The sequence below is a fragment of the Pyrus communis genome, chromosome 12 (assembly GCF_041283825.1).
Source record: "Pyrus communis isolate YQ-2024b chromosome 12, ASM4128382v1, whole genome shotgun sequence".
NCBI lineage: Eukaryota > Viridiplantae > Streptophyta > Magnoliopsida > Rosales > Rosaceae > Pyrus > Pyrus communis.
This window is the reverse complement of record NC_142576.1, coordinates 11115935-11133834: the sequence shown is the minus strand read 5'-3', so window position 1 is coordinate 11133834 and position 17900 is coordinate 11115935. Positions and strand designations below refer to the sequence as shown.

The window sequence follows — 17900 nt, the reverse complement described above, 5'->3', positions numbered from 1 at the left end:
TAGAAATTGTTCCATCCCAGTTTTGTAGCACGTCAAAACTTGAAATTTATTCCACAACCCATACGCCCCAACATGAAAATTTAACTTCTAAGTATTAATTCATCTTACAAACAACCCATTTATTCCATAAATCATTGATGAAGGAACTTGGAACTAAACACCCTACCTTACAATGCATGCCGAAGCTTTAGTCGCCAGAAAAAATGAAACTTTCCAGCCAAAACAGAAAATATGGTACAAAACCTAGCTCACTCTTCTCACCTATCTTTGGACTTCTCTCTCTTCGAAATCAGAACTCAAAGATCTGAGCTCAACCCAAAAATCCAGAGCTCATAGAGCTCTCTCAACATCCTTTTTTTTCCAAATGAGAACAGTGATGCAAGGGGTTGATGATTTTTAGCATTTATATGTGGGTATTTTCGTAATTTTGGTTTTGTGCATGGTATGCATAGCTTGTTCATGGCCGGTTTGTACTATTTATGTCCCAAAATTATGAAATTGTCCCATTTTGGGGTATGTCCCAAAAATGAATAATAGGTTCCAACCACTGTAAATTTCGTTAAGATGTTGTATTTAGGATTGTGGCTTTTTTATATTTTGTCTGCTTTTAGGGTTTGGAGTTTAGGGTTTAAAATGACAACTTCTACCAACTTTCTTTGCACAAAAAGGAAAAGACAAAAAAAGGAAACAAGATTTTTACCAATCCAGTTTTAATTAACTAGTTAATTACTGGTTTGCAAGTTAGTATATTTAGAATGAGAAATGTTATTAGAACTCCAAAAATCTCATTCTACACTCCACACAAGTGTATTTTTCTTTCCCAATATAGAAAGTTTGGAGTGTAGAATGAGATTTTTGGAGTGCCAATAACAATTCCCTTTAGAATATAGAAAACTTCATTTTGATCTCTAAATAAGATTAACTTTTCAATAATATTGTATTGAAGATTAAAAACTAAAAATAATCATTTGACTCGCGTCCATGTCTAATTATATAGTCCATGTCATATTTTATTATTTTTCGACAAATTTATTATATTTTTAGTATCCCTATATTGCCCTTAGGTGCAGATAATTTTTTTAATATTTTGGAGTTATTGATTTCTCCTGTCTCTTTGCATTCAGTTACGATTCAGCTTTCCATCTCCGGCGTCAATGAAGTTTTTCCCTTTTTCTCTGCTGATGACAATGTTCACGCTTCATTTCTATATATTGATCCCAAAAATCAGTTTCCATTTATTGGTTGGATTGTCTCATTATCAATTCATAGTAATCATCCTGATTTTCAGAATTCTTATATAAACTCTTGGGTCCAAAATCAAAGTGAAGCAGTTATTGTGTTATTGACTGGTGATCCGTGCATACTAGACTATTTTTCGTTCGGGTTTTCAGCACCAATTCCGACCAGTCCATCCATTCTAGGGTAAGTTAATGTTGTTCCTTATTTCTCTCAAATGTTTCAATTTAACTTTTTACAAATAGTTGAAGCATGGATTACCTTTGATCGAATTTGTGTTGGGGTTTACATGATCAATGCACAATGCACAATGCATATATTGTCACAACCCGTCCCGGAATTTTAATTCCGAGGACGTGAAGTTATGAAAATGCCCTTAAACGGGACTAAGGGGCGTAAAATATATTGTAACTTGATGATTTGGGGATTGGGTAGGATCCCACCTCCCTCAAATCTCTCCCCCATTTCTGCATCTTGTCTCTCTCTCTCTCTCCTCCCTCACAAATCTCTCATTCTCTGTCAGTTCTCTCTCTCTCCTTCGAACTCACACGGACCACCCACAAAACCACCCAAAAACTATACCAACGAAGGATCTAAGACCACCATCGTACTCCTGAAGACCACACGAACACGATGGTACCAATTTCAGGTGAGTTTCACTTCGGAAAACATGGATTTCAATTTCACTGTGCATGTGCACTGTTCATGCACACGTAAAACTTGATGTTTTCTGGGATTTTGAAGCTTGTAGGAAGCTTGGTGAGGTCCTAAGGAAGCTCGGAGTGCTTCGTTTGAAGGATTTGGACGTCGGGATCACGAACTGTAAGTTCGGCCGAATTTTCGTATTTTTGGAAAAGTTTGATTCCGTTGTTTTTAGGCCATAAAACTAGTCCAACGTGGTAGATTATGATTAGGGCTTCATTTTGGTATAGATTACGTGAAAAATGGACGTAAGAACAAGGAGAATGACAAGTTCAAAGTTTGCCCGGAGCTTTCGGGGCTTTTTCCGGCGAATCCACGGCGAGTTAGGGGTCAAGGTAGGTATGCATCTGTTCGTATCGTCAATACCTTCATTTTGATATATAGTACGTCGAAAATGGTTAAGAAATGAAGAAGTTATGACACTTTGAAGTTTACCCAGAAATTCCGGCAAAACACCCACCGCCGGCGAAACCAGTCCGGCGACGCGAGGAAGAAGACGCGCGCGTGGGCAGCGCGTGAACAGGGCGCGTGGGGGCGCGTGAGAGCTCCAAATTGAGTTCTGAAAATTGTCACGCGTTCGTGACGTCGTGTAGATCACCGTGGTATATTCATACACCTAAATTGAGTAACGTATGAGAAAGTTATGGACGAATGTTTGGTGTATGTGCGTTAAATAACGTCAATTTGGTTACTTTTTGTATAGGTGAAAATTATACAGAGGAAGAATGTAACCAAGCTAGGGGAGGTTCAGGGACCTATGAGACGTCGATGTGATCAGTGAGTGGGCAGTTATTTTTCAGTATATATATATATATATATACGTATGCTTGACGTATTTCCCAGAAAACGTATTTTAAAAGAAATACGAATTATATATCCTGTCATATATGCATCATATTTTAATATGTGCATTACCATAATTATGCATACTGTTGCATGGTGCTGAGAAGGCCCAGGTAAGTGCCAGGTAAGTGGTATTCATGTTTGTATTCAGTAGTCGCTTGAGATGCTTAGAGAGCTCATAATCTGCACCCCCGGTGTTAGTGCTCCCGCCCAGAGAGGGGCAGAGTCCTTCACGTGATGTTCACCCGCACCACACGCTCGCCTTGGATCCAAGTTAGGTGCAAGCCTTGTCGTGCAGACCACATTAGGTGGTTCCGACTCGTAGGTGACCCGCGATTATTCGCACAGTCTTCACGTGATCGTAGCACTAGAGCGTATATATTACACCCAGTCCTGTCGTACAGACCACGTTAGGTGGTTCCGACTCGTGTGCAGATTCAGATATTGAGTTGAGATTGGAGCTCTATCTGCAGCTGTACAGGTCACGTTAGGTGACTCCCGGCTGCCATATTATATGTTATTGACGTGAATTATGCTTGAGCATTTACATTTATTATGAGATTCTGACATGGCACATTCTTGAGCATGATTGATATATCTTTGAGCATCACTGGCATATCTATACATACGTATATATGTTATTTTCTGGGAAACTATACTTGTTTTACAGCGAGGGGTTAGTATATGCAAAAGAGAAAAGAAGGTTTTGAATACGTTCGTTTTGCTGACCCACTCAATTGTGTTTTGCGCCCCTCCAGGTTCAAGAATTGAAAAGGTGTGGTGACTACGAGGAAATTCAACGGTGTTCTGACAGAATGGACCAAATGAGGACTCACCTTCGGGTGTTTCATCTTAGAAGTTGTATATTTTAAAGCTTCCAAACTGTGTAAATGGTTACGTCACTCTCACGTGACGGCCAGCATGCCCTCCTTCGGGACGGGGTGTGTCATATATTGTATTTGATGAATGCTCAAGTGAATTCTTTTTAAATGATCCCGCACATGCGAACTTGGTGGCATAGTCTTACTAATCTGTGCATCAGTGAGAGTTTTGATGGCAATTTGTACCAAATTCCTTAATATATCATAACATCAGTTTTACTAAACTGTGCACAATCCCTTCTCTGTATGTCCCTAGAGAAGGCATTGTGATTGATGATGCATTCGTATCTTGTGTGAACAAACTGTGTACCTATGCATTCATACATCTTGTTTGCTTTCTCGCTTTTTAGTTATTTCAGCAGCAGTATCTTTCTTAACTGAAGAAGCAATTTAGTTCAGAAATCATATTATGTACAGTACCACGAGTGAGGCACTAATAACCAAATTCAAACAACAATCATCTGTTCAACATAAGAAATACATTAAGTTGTCTGACATACTTTGTTTGTTGAGCTGCCTACTTATAATCCTTTTAAGTCGTTCTTCAGGACTATTTTCTCCACTGGTTGCTTTCAATTGTTTGTTTAGGAGATTTGACCATTTTGTCTCATTCTTAGGTACACATGGTTAGTTCATTGCACTCACTTTTTTTTATGTTTTATTTGTTTGTAGGAGAAATGGAATTGGCTATCATTGGCAGATGTAACCACAATGCAAAGATCCCCATGTTAGACCTGTATTGTAGGAATGAATATTCACTTTTCCTCTTTCGTGCCATAATTCCTGTAACCTGTGGATTCATACAATATGGAAACGCATCATGGTTTACAAAATGATAGAAATGCATCAGGTATTACAACAAGATGGATTAAATAAGTCCTCATGTGGATTCAAACCTAATTAGTACTAACGGTACCAAGTTTTTCATACCGAATTGTTCAGACCTACACTATAAACATAATTATTTGAAAGTGTGCCCAAATTGAGCTTACCAAATCAAACAGACCCAAACATCATAATGTAAGTAATTGAATTCACAACCTAATTGACCATACCAAATCAATTGGACCTAAACGTACAAAACATACCTATCTGACCGTACCAAATTGATTGGACCTAAATGACCGTACAAAAATTACAAAAAAAAAAAAAAAAAAAAGGGATGGCATTGCACAGCCAGCAAAGACTAGGCCCTTCCCAACTAAGATGCACAATATACTATTTTTCAATGAGCTTTCATCCCCCTGCTTCACATCCTATTCTACTTGCAATTTTGCAATGTGTCAATCTCATTTATCTTTACGCTGTCTCAAAAGAATTTTTTTTATTTTTTATTTTTTATTTTTTATTTTTTTTTAACTTTTGCACTCAATAAATTAAAATTGAGTTCAAAGATAAACGAACAGAACTAATTTGTATGTAGAGAAAATAACTGTAACAAAACTATATAGTGTACCTAACTAACCGTACCGAATGGAGATGACCTAATTGATCGTACCGAATGGAGATGACCTAATTGACCGTACCGAATGGAGAGGACCTAAACGACCATATCGAATGGAGAGGAGCTAATTGACCATACCGAATGGATAGGTGATTCTAGGCTAATCTAGATAACTTGAAAAGGTTAATAGACTTAGAAATGCACGAAAAGCAATGTAACTTGATCGTTATGTCTAAACTTCTTCCTAATTGATTGAGTTAATGAGATAATCCTTCTATGTCTCACATGGCAAATAACTCAGTTAGATAAAGGTACTTTTGTGCGTAATTTACTATATTGCACATAACTTTTGTTTTGATTGCTTTTCTTTTTTACTTGACAATTTTAATTTGGTCTTTTCATCCTCTTTTGATTGACAAATAAAGTTTTGTTAAAAGGCAGTTTATATTATGAAAATGAGATGATTTTTCGTTAAATATGTATTGAAATAAGTTAAATATAAATTTGAAACTACGCAATTTGGATACAAATGCAAGTAGATGATGATATGAACCTTTATACCAAACAAAAAAGTATGACTTTGGCGAGTGTTTTTGTTTGTTCAACCTGCAAATTATTTGTTTAATTTAAATTTTCAAATTTCAACTAAATAGACAACGTCAAGACATTAACACTACTACAATATTAGCTTTAGTTGTCAAATGATGGTGGTGGTTTAATAAGTCATTATGTCGGATAAAAGATATCTGACACATCATTCAATTAGTGTCAGATCCAATAAAATCATGTCGGTTATATCTGACATAAATTCCTGGCGGTTATTTAGTATCGAATGCAGCCGCCATAAAATTTGAATTCTTTTTTTTATTATTATTTATAATATTTTTAACATATTCTGGTGGTTCTTAAGTTAATGGTGGCGGTTATAACCGACAGAAATTGACTATTTTATTATTTTAGTTTTTGGCGATTATTATTTAGTATTCTGGCGATTATAACCGACAGAAATTGACTATTTTATTATTTTTAGGCCAAAAGTGCCCCCGTGTGAGAGAAACCCTGTCAAGTTAGTATATAAGCTAAGTTATCAGCTTCCCTTTTCTCATTGCTGCCATTCCTCATGCGCCGTTTACCCCATCTCTCTGCACTTTCTCTTGCAATTTCTTCCATTCCCTTGCTTTCAAAAAAGCCTTACCTGCCTGCAATCAAAACCAAAGCTTATCCGTCCAAGCTGAAAGCATCCATCAGTTCTCTCTGGTTTTGTATTGCAGCTCCATATTCTGAAACTTGCAAATCTCAACACAGAACTGCCTTCATTTCTTTGCGGACCTAAGCCCAGCTCACCTATTTCAGCCGTCTCGGTTTGCCGACGCACAAAGGTAAGATGCATCAATCTTGTTTCCTCATTAGTTTCTTAATTCCAGCACAAATGCAATAGTGAAATCCGAACCTAGTCTGTGAGCTTATGTTGTAGATGATGACCGTAGATGATGGCGAACACAAGGAACGGTAGCAACGTCAGACTTTAGATCTGCAGGAAAAATGAGCAGCGGCAACCACGATGTCCACAGATCTCAGAAATATATGTATAAATGCTCAACCCAGAATGAGCATGTTCTCTGCATCCATATATCTAATAGTCTCCATTATACTCATGTATTTTGAGGAAGATGAAGTTGTTTGTGAGCAGCAAGTCTGGGATGAGGTGCAGGTTTTTTGAGGAAGATGAAGTTGTCAACAAATGTTTATTGTTTCTTTTACTTTATTTTTCAGATTTTGTTTGGCCTGGTGTAAACATTCAAGTAAATTCAATGTATTCAAGTAAATTTAAAATATTTTTTCTTAATGGATGAAGAATGGATTTGTCAATTTAAATTTAAGTTTGTTTCATGGTTAGAATGGTTTCTGTTTCGTAATTCATGTGCATATTTTTTTCAAATTTTTTTTTTTTTTAAACATTAGCATTTAGCACGATTTCAAAATGGTGCTCTGTCAATTAAAAAAGTTGTCTGACCTGTCAGCATATTAATGTTGTATGTATCTGACACAAGATACCCTGGTGGATTAAGACTTTTTCTGACGCACGCAAACATGTCGCCTCACTTTTCCGCCACTACAACTATTTCTTGTCGGATTTTACCTAATATCCGACAGTAATAACATTTTCTTATCGTTTTTATTTGTGCCAGTAATGGGTAGTTTTGTAGTAGTGTAATATGACTTGAAATTAGTTTTTCGTATGACTTTCTAGGCATCATGAGATCCTTAAGTGTAATACCTTGATAATTTTTAAATATGTGATTTAGTTATGAAATTCAAATCAATTGATGATTATGAAATCCAAATGAAGGGAAATGTGAAATCCCGTTTCTGGATTTTATTATTAATTATGTATTTTATTGTCATATTCGGAGTTACAATGTATTTATATTTATAGCATATATTTATTTGGTAAGTTAAAAAGATGAAAATGCCCCTAGTTGGCTAAATAGAATTATACGGGGACGTATTTTATTCTTATATATTTTGCCATATTACTTGGCATATTTGGATAGAGGTAGATCCCATGAGCGCGTAGGCGAAAGCCGTTCGTGAATCGAAGTTATAATGAAGGAGAAATTAACAAGCAAAGGCAAGGGTAAAATGGTAAAATTAAGCACATTTTCTGGAAGGCTCCAGAAAATGTGGGAGAAGTTTCCTTTGGAGGGAAGCCACGTGTGTGGTTGGCATTGGGGAAGAAAGAGGGAAACGAGAGAAAGGAGGGGGTGCGCAATCAAGAGGAGAGAAAATGAGGGAAATTAGAGAGAGGGAATAAGTAGCCAACCCAGGTCATCATTTAACCCGTTTCCAAATCAGGATTTGGTTCACCGACCTGGTTTCAGCGTTGTCCCGACGATTTGATCATCGCCACCATCACTCCTGAACTTCTTTTGTCACAAACATCATCCTCCCAAATTTGGCCCGGTTTGATCACAATTTCAGGAGAAAAGAGAAATGGATCCGTGAGGGTTCTGAGTTTCCCAACGATGAATTCGTCATCTCCGATCACCATCATACCCACCACCACCACCAATTGACTCCCCTTGAACCCAGGAGCAAGGCCCAAACACTAGTTGGGGCGTTGGAGCATCAATGGAGACAAATCGACAACCACCCATTTCTAGGGTTTCCGACGGATCGAGAGCATTTTCAGGTGTTTCCTGGCCGAGTTGGATTTTGGCCTAGGTATAAAAATTCTTCCCCCTGTTGTGATATGTGAAGTTTGGTAATTTTTGGAGTTAGTCGAAAAATTGGTTTCCATTCGCTGAAAACTGCCGTGTGCGGTGACACGTGGCCAGTGGGCCAACTTTGCCATTTTAAGCTAAATTCAATATTTTGATTTCATATTTGATATTCGCTTGATGTGATTCGATTGTTTGAATCTAGTATTGAACATATCCGCCACTTGAATATTTTTAGTAAACAATTTAAATTTGACGGCGAACTACAAATGGCTTGATCCTATTTGAGGGTACGTAGGTAGTCTAACGAGGAGGTTAGATGCAGCCATAAAGTAATCAAAATAACTATTGTGAATGATTGTAATATAAGGAAATTTATTTTGGATAATAACTTAAAATTAACCATGACTTTATGTTTGGCCTATCACTGTGATTAGCTTCCGAATAAATTTTTGCGTCCGTACATTAAGCCTTAGCTTGGTTGATGAAAAAGTGAAAGAAAAACATCGTTTTATTTGTGTTAATTAAGCAGCCACTAGTTTCGCCTGATGAATTGTTTGAAACTTTGAATTCTTCAATTGCACTGTATGTATTGAGACTGAAACTTTGAATTCTTTGATGCTTTTCTTTTTCACAAAGCATGAAAGACTTTTAGCAACATTTTTTTTCTGTGTAAAAAGAAGACAAAGACTTGAGTACGTTGCCAACCTAGTTTCAATTACCTGGTATGCACGTTCGTGTATTTAATCTACACTATTATTAACAGAACATACCTTGACGGTCCTATTTCTAAAATAGCATTCACGTTCTCATTTTGTTTTACTCTTAATTGGGGCAGCGGGATATAATAAAGAGAATCAAATGATAATCCTTCGGTAGAAAGCAACTAACACATACTAGAATTCACTATGAAAAAAGGGAAAAAACTCATATTTATTGAGTAATAGTCGAAAGATTACAAAACATAAGGCCAGCCTATTTATAATGTAACTTAACCTTAGAAACCCTAGGAATTCAAATATAAAAGGAAAAAAAATAAAATATAAAAAAAACCTAAAATATTAAAATCCGAATTAAACATGGTAAACAACATAATTCACCCACCCTTGTTGTATAACAAGTCTTGTAAATCTCGTCTTTCTCTTAGAATTCATATATTAGTGGTCCAAACAAACATAACAAACCAAAGTTGCGTCAATCCAGATAATACGAAAAGTCCAAAACATCAACTTTCGGGATATGACAGCTGCAAATAACCTATTACCATGTGAATTACCAATTTTCCAATCACTTTTTTTATTGATCACGCTTCCTTCTTAAATTTCACTAATGTGAAATAACCTAATTTCTTTCCTATATCATTAACAAATAACATTTACATAATAAAGAGAAAATAGTAATTTAGCATAATATTAAAATAAATTAAACCTTTTTTCCATTTGTTTCAAATTTCTATATTCTCCACATGTTTGCATGTTTTGAATTGCTAGTCTGTTTATACATATAAAGTGAGAAGACAAAAATGATGAAGCTTTCAAAACTCGTAAAATGCCTTATATTTTTAATGTTTTAAAGAATACAATTAAATTAAAAAGGAAAAAAAACTGTTAAAATACAAAAGCCAATACAAAATAAAACAACTTCACGGAGAGGAGGGAGTAGTTACTAACACATGGCTATTTTTATTTTTATTTTATTCTTTTAAAATGTAAGTTCAGTTTTTTAATTAATAAAATAAAATGCAAATTGTTACACGCATAAGCATGTGATAAAAGGCACTGTCTCTGTGTGTGTGTGTGTGTGTGTGTAGCTTTACGTGAATGTGCAGCAACTTGCAAGCTTAATGCTTTCCGCCTTTAAAAGTCAAAATTTAATCATAAGTGCTTATGCATGATTGTAGGTGCTATCACTCCTTTCACACAAATCACAATTTCAATTCATGTGTGCAAAATTCTTCTTTTCATGTGATTTGCAGGTAAGCATATAAGATTCCTTAACACTGTAGGAAGCCCATCATTGCACTTAAGTCGCTGTAAATGTGATCTTTTTAATAAACGAAAACTAATGAAATTGATTTGAAAACTTTGAGTTTTAATGATAAGGATAAAATAAAATGTAAAGTGAATAGTACCAGTATTGACTTTTTAATGTAAAAATATGATTTTTCGTTAAATTAAACAGTAACGAGAGTTTTTCGTTAAAATTCCGTTTTAATAAATCAAGTCTGAAATGTTGAAAAAATGGCCATAAAAGTATTAATATGACTGATTTGAACATTGATAGAACTAAAAGCAATTATGAACCTACAATTATTTAAACCGAACATTGCAAAGTATTTGCTAAATTTAGTCACCAGTCCTTCAAATATTAGCAAATAAATTCTCACATGCAACTAATCCCTCCACAAATAATCGGACAATACCTGCAAGTTTTAAACATTTGCAGTCATAATCTTCATCATCTGCGCAGGTAACTTTGTCTTCAACCTTCCCATGCATTCTGTTGAATTCAAAATTAACGAACTTTCTTACGACAGCAGGACAAAACCACAAGATCTAGATCATATTACCAAACCCTAAAGATGAGAAAATACTAGTTTTATTGGTCAAAGTTCGCAAAGCATGAATGAATTCTACCAACCTTTTTTATGTATGAATAAAATAATTAAGACAAAAAGAAAACAATGTTAGGGAAAATATATTCAATATGCAATAGACTGATATCAACAGACTAACGAAAACAATGATATAACAGTACTTATATCACTATATAACAACTATTCCACTATACCAGATACAATATGTTATAACAATGAAATCGTTGACACAAACAAGAAAATGATGTGAATCGAAACAAATTGACTTGTTGAGTAGACAGAGTCTTGCGTATTGACAATGTCAGATATAATTTTGCCCTTCTTTGTGCTTGAAGTTCAATGAACATCTATCTCCCAGGTTTCCCTATCAAGATGTAAATATATAACCCCCACCCCCACCAAATTATTCAAATTTTACATTAGGGTATTATGGAGTTTAGCTTGGGACCCACAATTTTTACTCGATTTGTGTTAGTAAATGCATTTCGAATCTTTGGCAGGAAGTGTTGGAATATAAAGGTTTTCACCTAAGTAGGTCAAAGACAGAGTATGTAGACTACAAATTCAGTGGGGATGGGGGTCCAAGTGAGATAGGGATGAGGATTGGAGATTAGGTAGTACCAAAGAGTGAACACTTTCGTTATCTTGGACCTATCTTGCAAAAAAGAATGGAAAATTGTATGGAGATTACAACCATAGAATACAAGGTGGATGGATGAAGTGGAAGATTGTATCAGATGTGTTGTGCTACAGTTATATGCCACTAAAACTCAAGAAAAAATTTTATACAATGAAAATAAGGCCAACACTAATTTACGACACGAAATGTTGGCTAGTCAAGCTTCAGTACGTGCAAAAAATGAGTGTAGCGGATATGAGAATGCTTCGTTGGGTGTGTGGGCACACGAGAAATACATGATTAAGAACGAAGATATACGAGGTAAAGCAGGAGTGGCTGATTGAAGACGAATTGGGAGAAAATTGGTTAAAGTGGTTTGAACATATGAAACAAAGACCTACAAATGATGCAAAACGAAGCCCATTGACGTTCTGTCATATACCCACCCCTTTTAGTAGGATAAGGCTTTGTTATTGTTGTTGTGTTAGTAAATGCATGTGTAGTATGAAATTGGAATAATTTCAATGCTCATACTTTAGTAAACACAATAAAGCCAAAAATTGAAATAATTTCAATATTCATTTCATGTAAGTTAAGATATCATAAATGTCTAAAGGTATAAGATAGTGTTATGCACACACCAATTTTTATTTAGGAAAACTAATGAAAAGGGTTTCAAAACTTTGAATTTTAATCAGAAGCCATTCTACAACTTTATTTAACGATAAGAACAAAAGAAAGAAAAAAAATACAAAAGAAAAATCCAATTAAAAGCGCGTGAAAAACAAGTGGGTATACCAAATCCTAAACGCCTCCCAGCATTGTCTTGAACCCAGACTATCAGAGAACTCGATATTAGAGCACCGATGTTGATAGAAAAGTAAAGCCAGTTGAAGAAGGATCATTTCTTTACTCTTTCCGTTTTATCTGTATCATCAAACTGGTCCACACTAAAAGACGAAGGAGTAGGATTATCTCCCCTCCTATTCTTATCCCCTTCCCTCTCCTAATTTCATCTCACAAATAGGTTTTTGTCTTCTTCTGGGTATTAAAAAAATAACACAAAATGTTGACGTGACTTAAACGTAACCGTTCAAATAAGAGGGGAGGGAAGAGGAGAAAGACTAGGAGGAAAGAGAATCCTACTCCAAAGACGAAACACATGGCTTGACAGATAAAACGGAAACACATGGAGTGTTCCTAGAGCAATCCAATGGAGTCCAAAGAAGAACACTGGCCTGTTTGGCAGATCGAATAAAGGATCGGATAGGATTAGTTATACGGACTAGGGTGTTTGGCGTTCACTCGTACTAAATAAGCGTCCGATTAATTTAACCGGTCGGATAGGATAACACGGTATACACCCGCTTAATAAAACCAACCAAAACGCCCGGATTATTTAGTCGGGGAAGAAGAATATGGGAGAGAAAGGGGGGGGAGTTTGGGGGGTGTGGCGGAGAGAGCCGGGGAACAATTATTTGGGATTCTTCTGCAGTCAGGGAAGAAGAAGGGAGAGAGAGGGAGGGTGTTTGGGGGGGGTGCGGAGAGATCTGGGGACAAAAAAATGATTTCACTTTTTAAATTTTTTTTTTTTTAAAGTTTGATTCCTCCTATCTAGTATAATACCAAACACAGTATAAATAATACGGTCACTAGTCCGATACTGCACCAAACACCCGACTAATTTAGTCAGTACTATCCGGTGGCTATTTATCCTATCCGACAGAAATAGTCAGTACAGTCCGAGCTGCCAAACGAGGCCGTGGTACTGAGAAACGGAAGGACATACCGAATCCACACATCATGGAGGCTTCAATGCGGGAACTGATGCAAAGAGAGTCAAAGTACCCATTCCCTACACCAAATAATAATTAGTGAACAAATCAGCAAATTTATATGCTCTAATCCCCAATACATATACATATATATATATATGCATGTAAATGAGATGAAATTCAATAAGCACCCAAAAAATGGGAAGAAAACGCAAATTTTAATTTGTATTTACAATGAAGAACGCCCCATATGCATGCATGAATATGTGTTCAGTTTTAAGAATAGTGTAGTTCCTGAGTTCAATTTTAGAAATAGGTTAATATTCGTGTTTAGTTTCAGAAATAATTAGTGTTGAGTTTTCAAAAATGGTATTGAGCTTTAGAAATAGTGTAGTACTGTTCAATTTAAGAAATAATGTAGTACCGTTCAGTTTCAGAAATACTGTAATACCGTTAAGTTTCATAAATATTGTAGTACCGGTCAGCTTCATAAATAGTGTGTGTGAATGACGCAGGGTCCTGCGTTGCAGGTTTATTACTTTTTTTATTATTATATTAAACTTTTGTCTTTTTCATTAAAATTAAAGTCAGGATGATTTTTTGTTCAAATAAATTTAAGTCATTTTCATTAAATAAAAGAGAATTGTTATTAGCACTCGAAAAATCTCATTCTACACTTCAAATTTTCTATATTAGGAAAGAAAAATACATTTATAAGAAATGTATAATGAGATTTTTAGAGTTCCAATAACACTTCTCAAATAAAATTATATGATGATTTCATTAAAGTTCGGGAGGTGAGGCCGTAGGTGGAGTGAGATGGGCTCCGAAAGTCTAAAACCTGAGCTCATTCCAAACTTTTTGGGCCAGGCCTTTTTACCTTTGGGCTTCATATAGACCTTCTTACTTTCTAGGAAGAAGGCCACCCGAACTAAAATAAACTTATGGCTTGTAAGCATGGGTCTTTCGCAAAATAAATTTAATTTTTTTTTTAATACAAGGCTGGGTCACAATGAGTCATATGAACTTGTAAGAGCCGAATTTGAAATTTCTCACTTAAAAATAGAAACGGAAATTTTTTGAAATGTCATATGAACTTGTGCACATTTTTCAATTTGTTATATAAATTAAAATTTTGCAATTTGTCATCTTATCCTAACTCCATTAAGTTCTCCATCCAAAATAAGTCATGTGTGTGGTACATGACTCGTGTTCAGGGTTACTTATGTCATTTTGACACTCCACATCCTTCTAGTAAGTTGCATTTGATCAAAACAATTCTAGGGTTTCTAAAGCCACAATTCTAGGGTTTCTTCATTTAGACATTTTGTTAATGTCAATTATTATTATTATTATTATTTTATGAAGACAAGGTTGTGAACTTTAAGCAATCTTTCCTCAGTATTTGGTGTTTTTGATTTTGAACATAATTAAGCAATGGAACAATATTTTTATATGGTAACAATAAAATGATCATATGCATTGCATTCTCGTAGGGTTGCTCAAAATATGCTAAGATACACAAGTGGGTGTGTTCAGTTAATATGTCATGAAATCGAATTTTTGTATGGATTTTGTTATATGAGAAACAGGTGGAGGTTTAGTGCCAAAATTGGAGTTGTAGATGCATATATGTTGGTCGAATACAACGATCCGCATGAATACCATCGAACACAAAATTTAGAAGGTTTTACTAAAGAAAAATAAAGAACTTGTAAAAAGATCTTAAAATAGTAGAAATAAACCTAAACACAAGTCATGTGGGACGCACATGACTTATTTTGGATGAAAAACTTAATGGAGTTAGGATAAGATGACAAATCGATGATTTTCGGAAAGTTGATATGACAAATTGCTTAAAATTTTAGTTTATATGACAAACTGAAAAATGTGTACAAGTTCATACGACATTTTAAAAAAATTTCCAAATAGAAATAAATATCACTAGACTATAATAATAATGGTTGTAAGCATTGTTCTACTAAATGTAAATATAAATATAAAAAGAATTTCTTTATACAACAACGCGTGTTTATCTCTGTTATCGCATTATTGTTATCATGTGCTCATTTGTTGAGAAATATCAACACAGTGTATACATTCGGTGGAAATTCCCCGGAACATTTTCTAGCCAATTGATTGAATAAGTTAATGGAAAAGCCAACAACAAAAACAAAAGAATGAGTGCATAAGGAAACTAAGGTCTCTCCTTGAGTGAGAGCAGCAACAAAACTAAAGTTTCTCCTTCAGCCGTCGGCGCTATTTCAGTTTAGGGCCGGTGGCAACCCCTTCTTTTCCTCTTTGCCTTCTCTTTTTTTACTTCTGTTACTTTTTCCCTACTCTCCTTCATGTTCTGCTTTGCCTTTCCATTGCCTCTTGCTGCCTCAGATCCGATCTTCCCCTTGCCTATCCATCCATCTTCATATCTACCTTCCATCTGCTTGTCCTACATCCATACCTTCATTTGCATGCCCCTCTTCTGTCTTCCATGGATTTCATCTCAGAGCCGTTCTGCAATCACTTTTGACAGCGATTTGGTGCGGTCCTCCTATGAAATGGTGCGTAAAGTCCGATGTTCACACTAGCTCGGGTGGCCACACCACCACCTTTTCTCTGTCTGCCTTTTTTGACAGTGTTGCTAATGGTAATTCCACGAGCTTCTTTGGTTTTCCTAACCTGATGGTTGCTATCTACGAGATGCTCTCTGATGGAGGACAAAATCTACTTTCTTTCCATCTCTAAGGTGCTATTGGTTGGGCTTTCGGCAAGTGGTGGCTTTACGATGGCGTCAGTAGAAAGGAAGTTGTTTGGGTTTATTTCAGTGTTGTTTTGGGCTCTTGGGTTACTTTGAAGGTCCATTCTATTGCATGTGTTGTTATGGTATATGGGCCTTTTATTACGTAATTGTTGTGCTTTGTTAATAAAGTAACCCCTTGGACCCAAAAAAAAAAAAAAACCCTAATGAAAAAAAGCTTGAAAACTTTGAGTTTTAACGATAAGAATAAAATAAATAGTACTAAAATTGAATTTTTAGTGTAAAAATATAATTTTTTTATTAAAGTGAACAATACCAGGAATTTTTTTTGTTAAAATTCCTTTACAAAAAAAAAAAATGAAAAAGGAAAGTGCTGAAGTTATTTACCGTTCAATTTTCTTTTAGTCGGAGGAACTTAATTGGGCCTGAAGTAACAAAATACTGCATTGAAATCAAACTTGATGGTCCCTCAGAGTCGGAGGCATCATCATTTGCAAATGCAAAACGACCCAAGATCTCCACTTCTTGTAGTAAATATGGGCGGGATTATTAGGAAACCTACTGAAGAAACACACGCACACTGTGGATGTGACATGGATAAATATTCAACGCAAAGAAAATTGAATGGCATAAGCAATCCGACGGAGGCCATTGACATTCTTCACATCTCGAAGTCGGAGCCACAACCATCCATCAGATCAGATGCCGGTGTTCCTGCTCTTAGACTCGTCGTCCCCAATCGCCATAATCCTCTCCGTCATCCTCTTCCTTCTCCTATTTCGCTTTGCTATCCTCCTCTTCTTCCTCATCCTCATCTTTTTTCTCTGCGCAGACCTCGTCCACCTCCTCTTTCGTCTTTGATTTAATGGTTACCTATTCTCAAAGTAAAATTTTGATTTTTAGTATTTTTATCAGTTTAAAGTGATGGGTGTCTCTTAATTTACAGTTGTGAATGGAATTTTTATTTATTAAGTAATCGGTTTTTGGTTTTGGATGTGCAGGTGAGGCTGGTGATAAGGGGGAGAGTGCAGGGTGTGTTTTACGGGGACTGCAGTGTGGGGAATGCAACTGAATTAGGCTTGAAAGGTTGGGTTCGGAACCGGATTGATGGATCTTTGGAACACTGCTTTCTGGGAACCCTGATGCAGTTAAAGAGATGGAGCAGAGGCGTCGCCGTGGTCCTCCATCTGCAGTAGTCACGGGGCTCGAGGTTGACAATCTTGCTTGCTTTATGCTCCTTAGTTTGGAGGAATCTTAGGCTTTAAGGGGTTCTTCATATTAAGGGGAATACTGTAAATTAATCTGTTAAAGATAAGACTTAGAAATTGTCATTACTACTGTGTGTAAATGTGGTGTATATATATTCAAAATGTAATGTTATATATTTCTTTAATCAATGAAATCATATATTTCTAACATGGTATCACCTGCCTCTGTCTAGAGACCCGATCCAAATCACGCTTCCCTCCTTCTCTAGTTCGAATTTTCACCTCTTCAATTGGATCTTCATCCTTCGCTTGCCTCTGCAAACCCTAGGTCTTGGAAATGGCCACCTGCTTCTCATTCATCTGATTCTGCAGCTTAGATTCATCCTTGTCCAACCATGAATCCAAGCCCTAACACCTCTAATACTACTTCAATCTCTTCTATTACGATTTAGAATATTGGATCTATGGTTTCCATTGTTGAACTATAAGCCATGAGCTGATTAGTATTAGTAAATAATCTTGTATTTAATTGTGTGTCCACTTGTGCTTAGAATTGCCAAGTGTAAGACCAAAATATGTAAGGTCATGAGTGTCATGTGTAATGATCCTAGCCATTAGCT

At 35.9% G+C, this 17900-nt stretch overlaps 2 long non-coding RNA genes across 2 annotated transcripts; both read left to right on the top strand.

Annotated features, from left to right (window-relative positions):
* The first annotated feature begins 1665 nt into the window (after window positions 1-1665).
* LOC148692334 (uncharacterized) lies at window positions 1666-3789 on the top strand. Its single transcript, XR_015954510.1, has 6 exons — window positions 1666-1885; window positions 1981-2058; window positions 2169-2273; window positions 2378-2540; window positions 2642-2715; window positions 3540-3789. It is a non-coding gene; the product is annotated as an uncharacterized LOC148692334 (long non-coding RNA).
* Window positions 3790-16424: 12635 nt separating this feature from the next.
* LOC137744040 (uncharacterized) lies at window positions 16425-17488 on the top strand. Its single transcript, XR_011069576.2, has 2 exons — window positions 16425-16956; window positions 17074-17488. It is a non-coding gene; the product is annotated as an uncharacterized LOC137744040 (long non-coding RNA).
* Window positions 17489-17900: the final 412 nt, after the last annotated feature.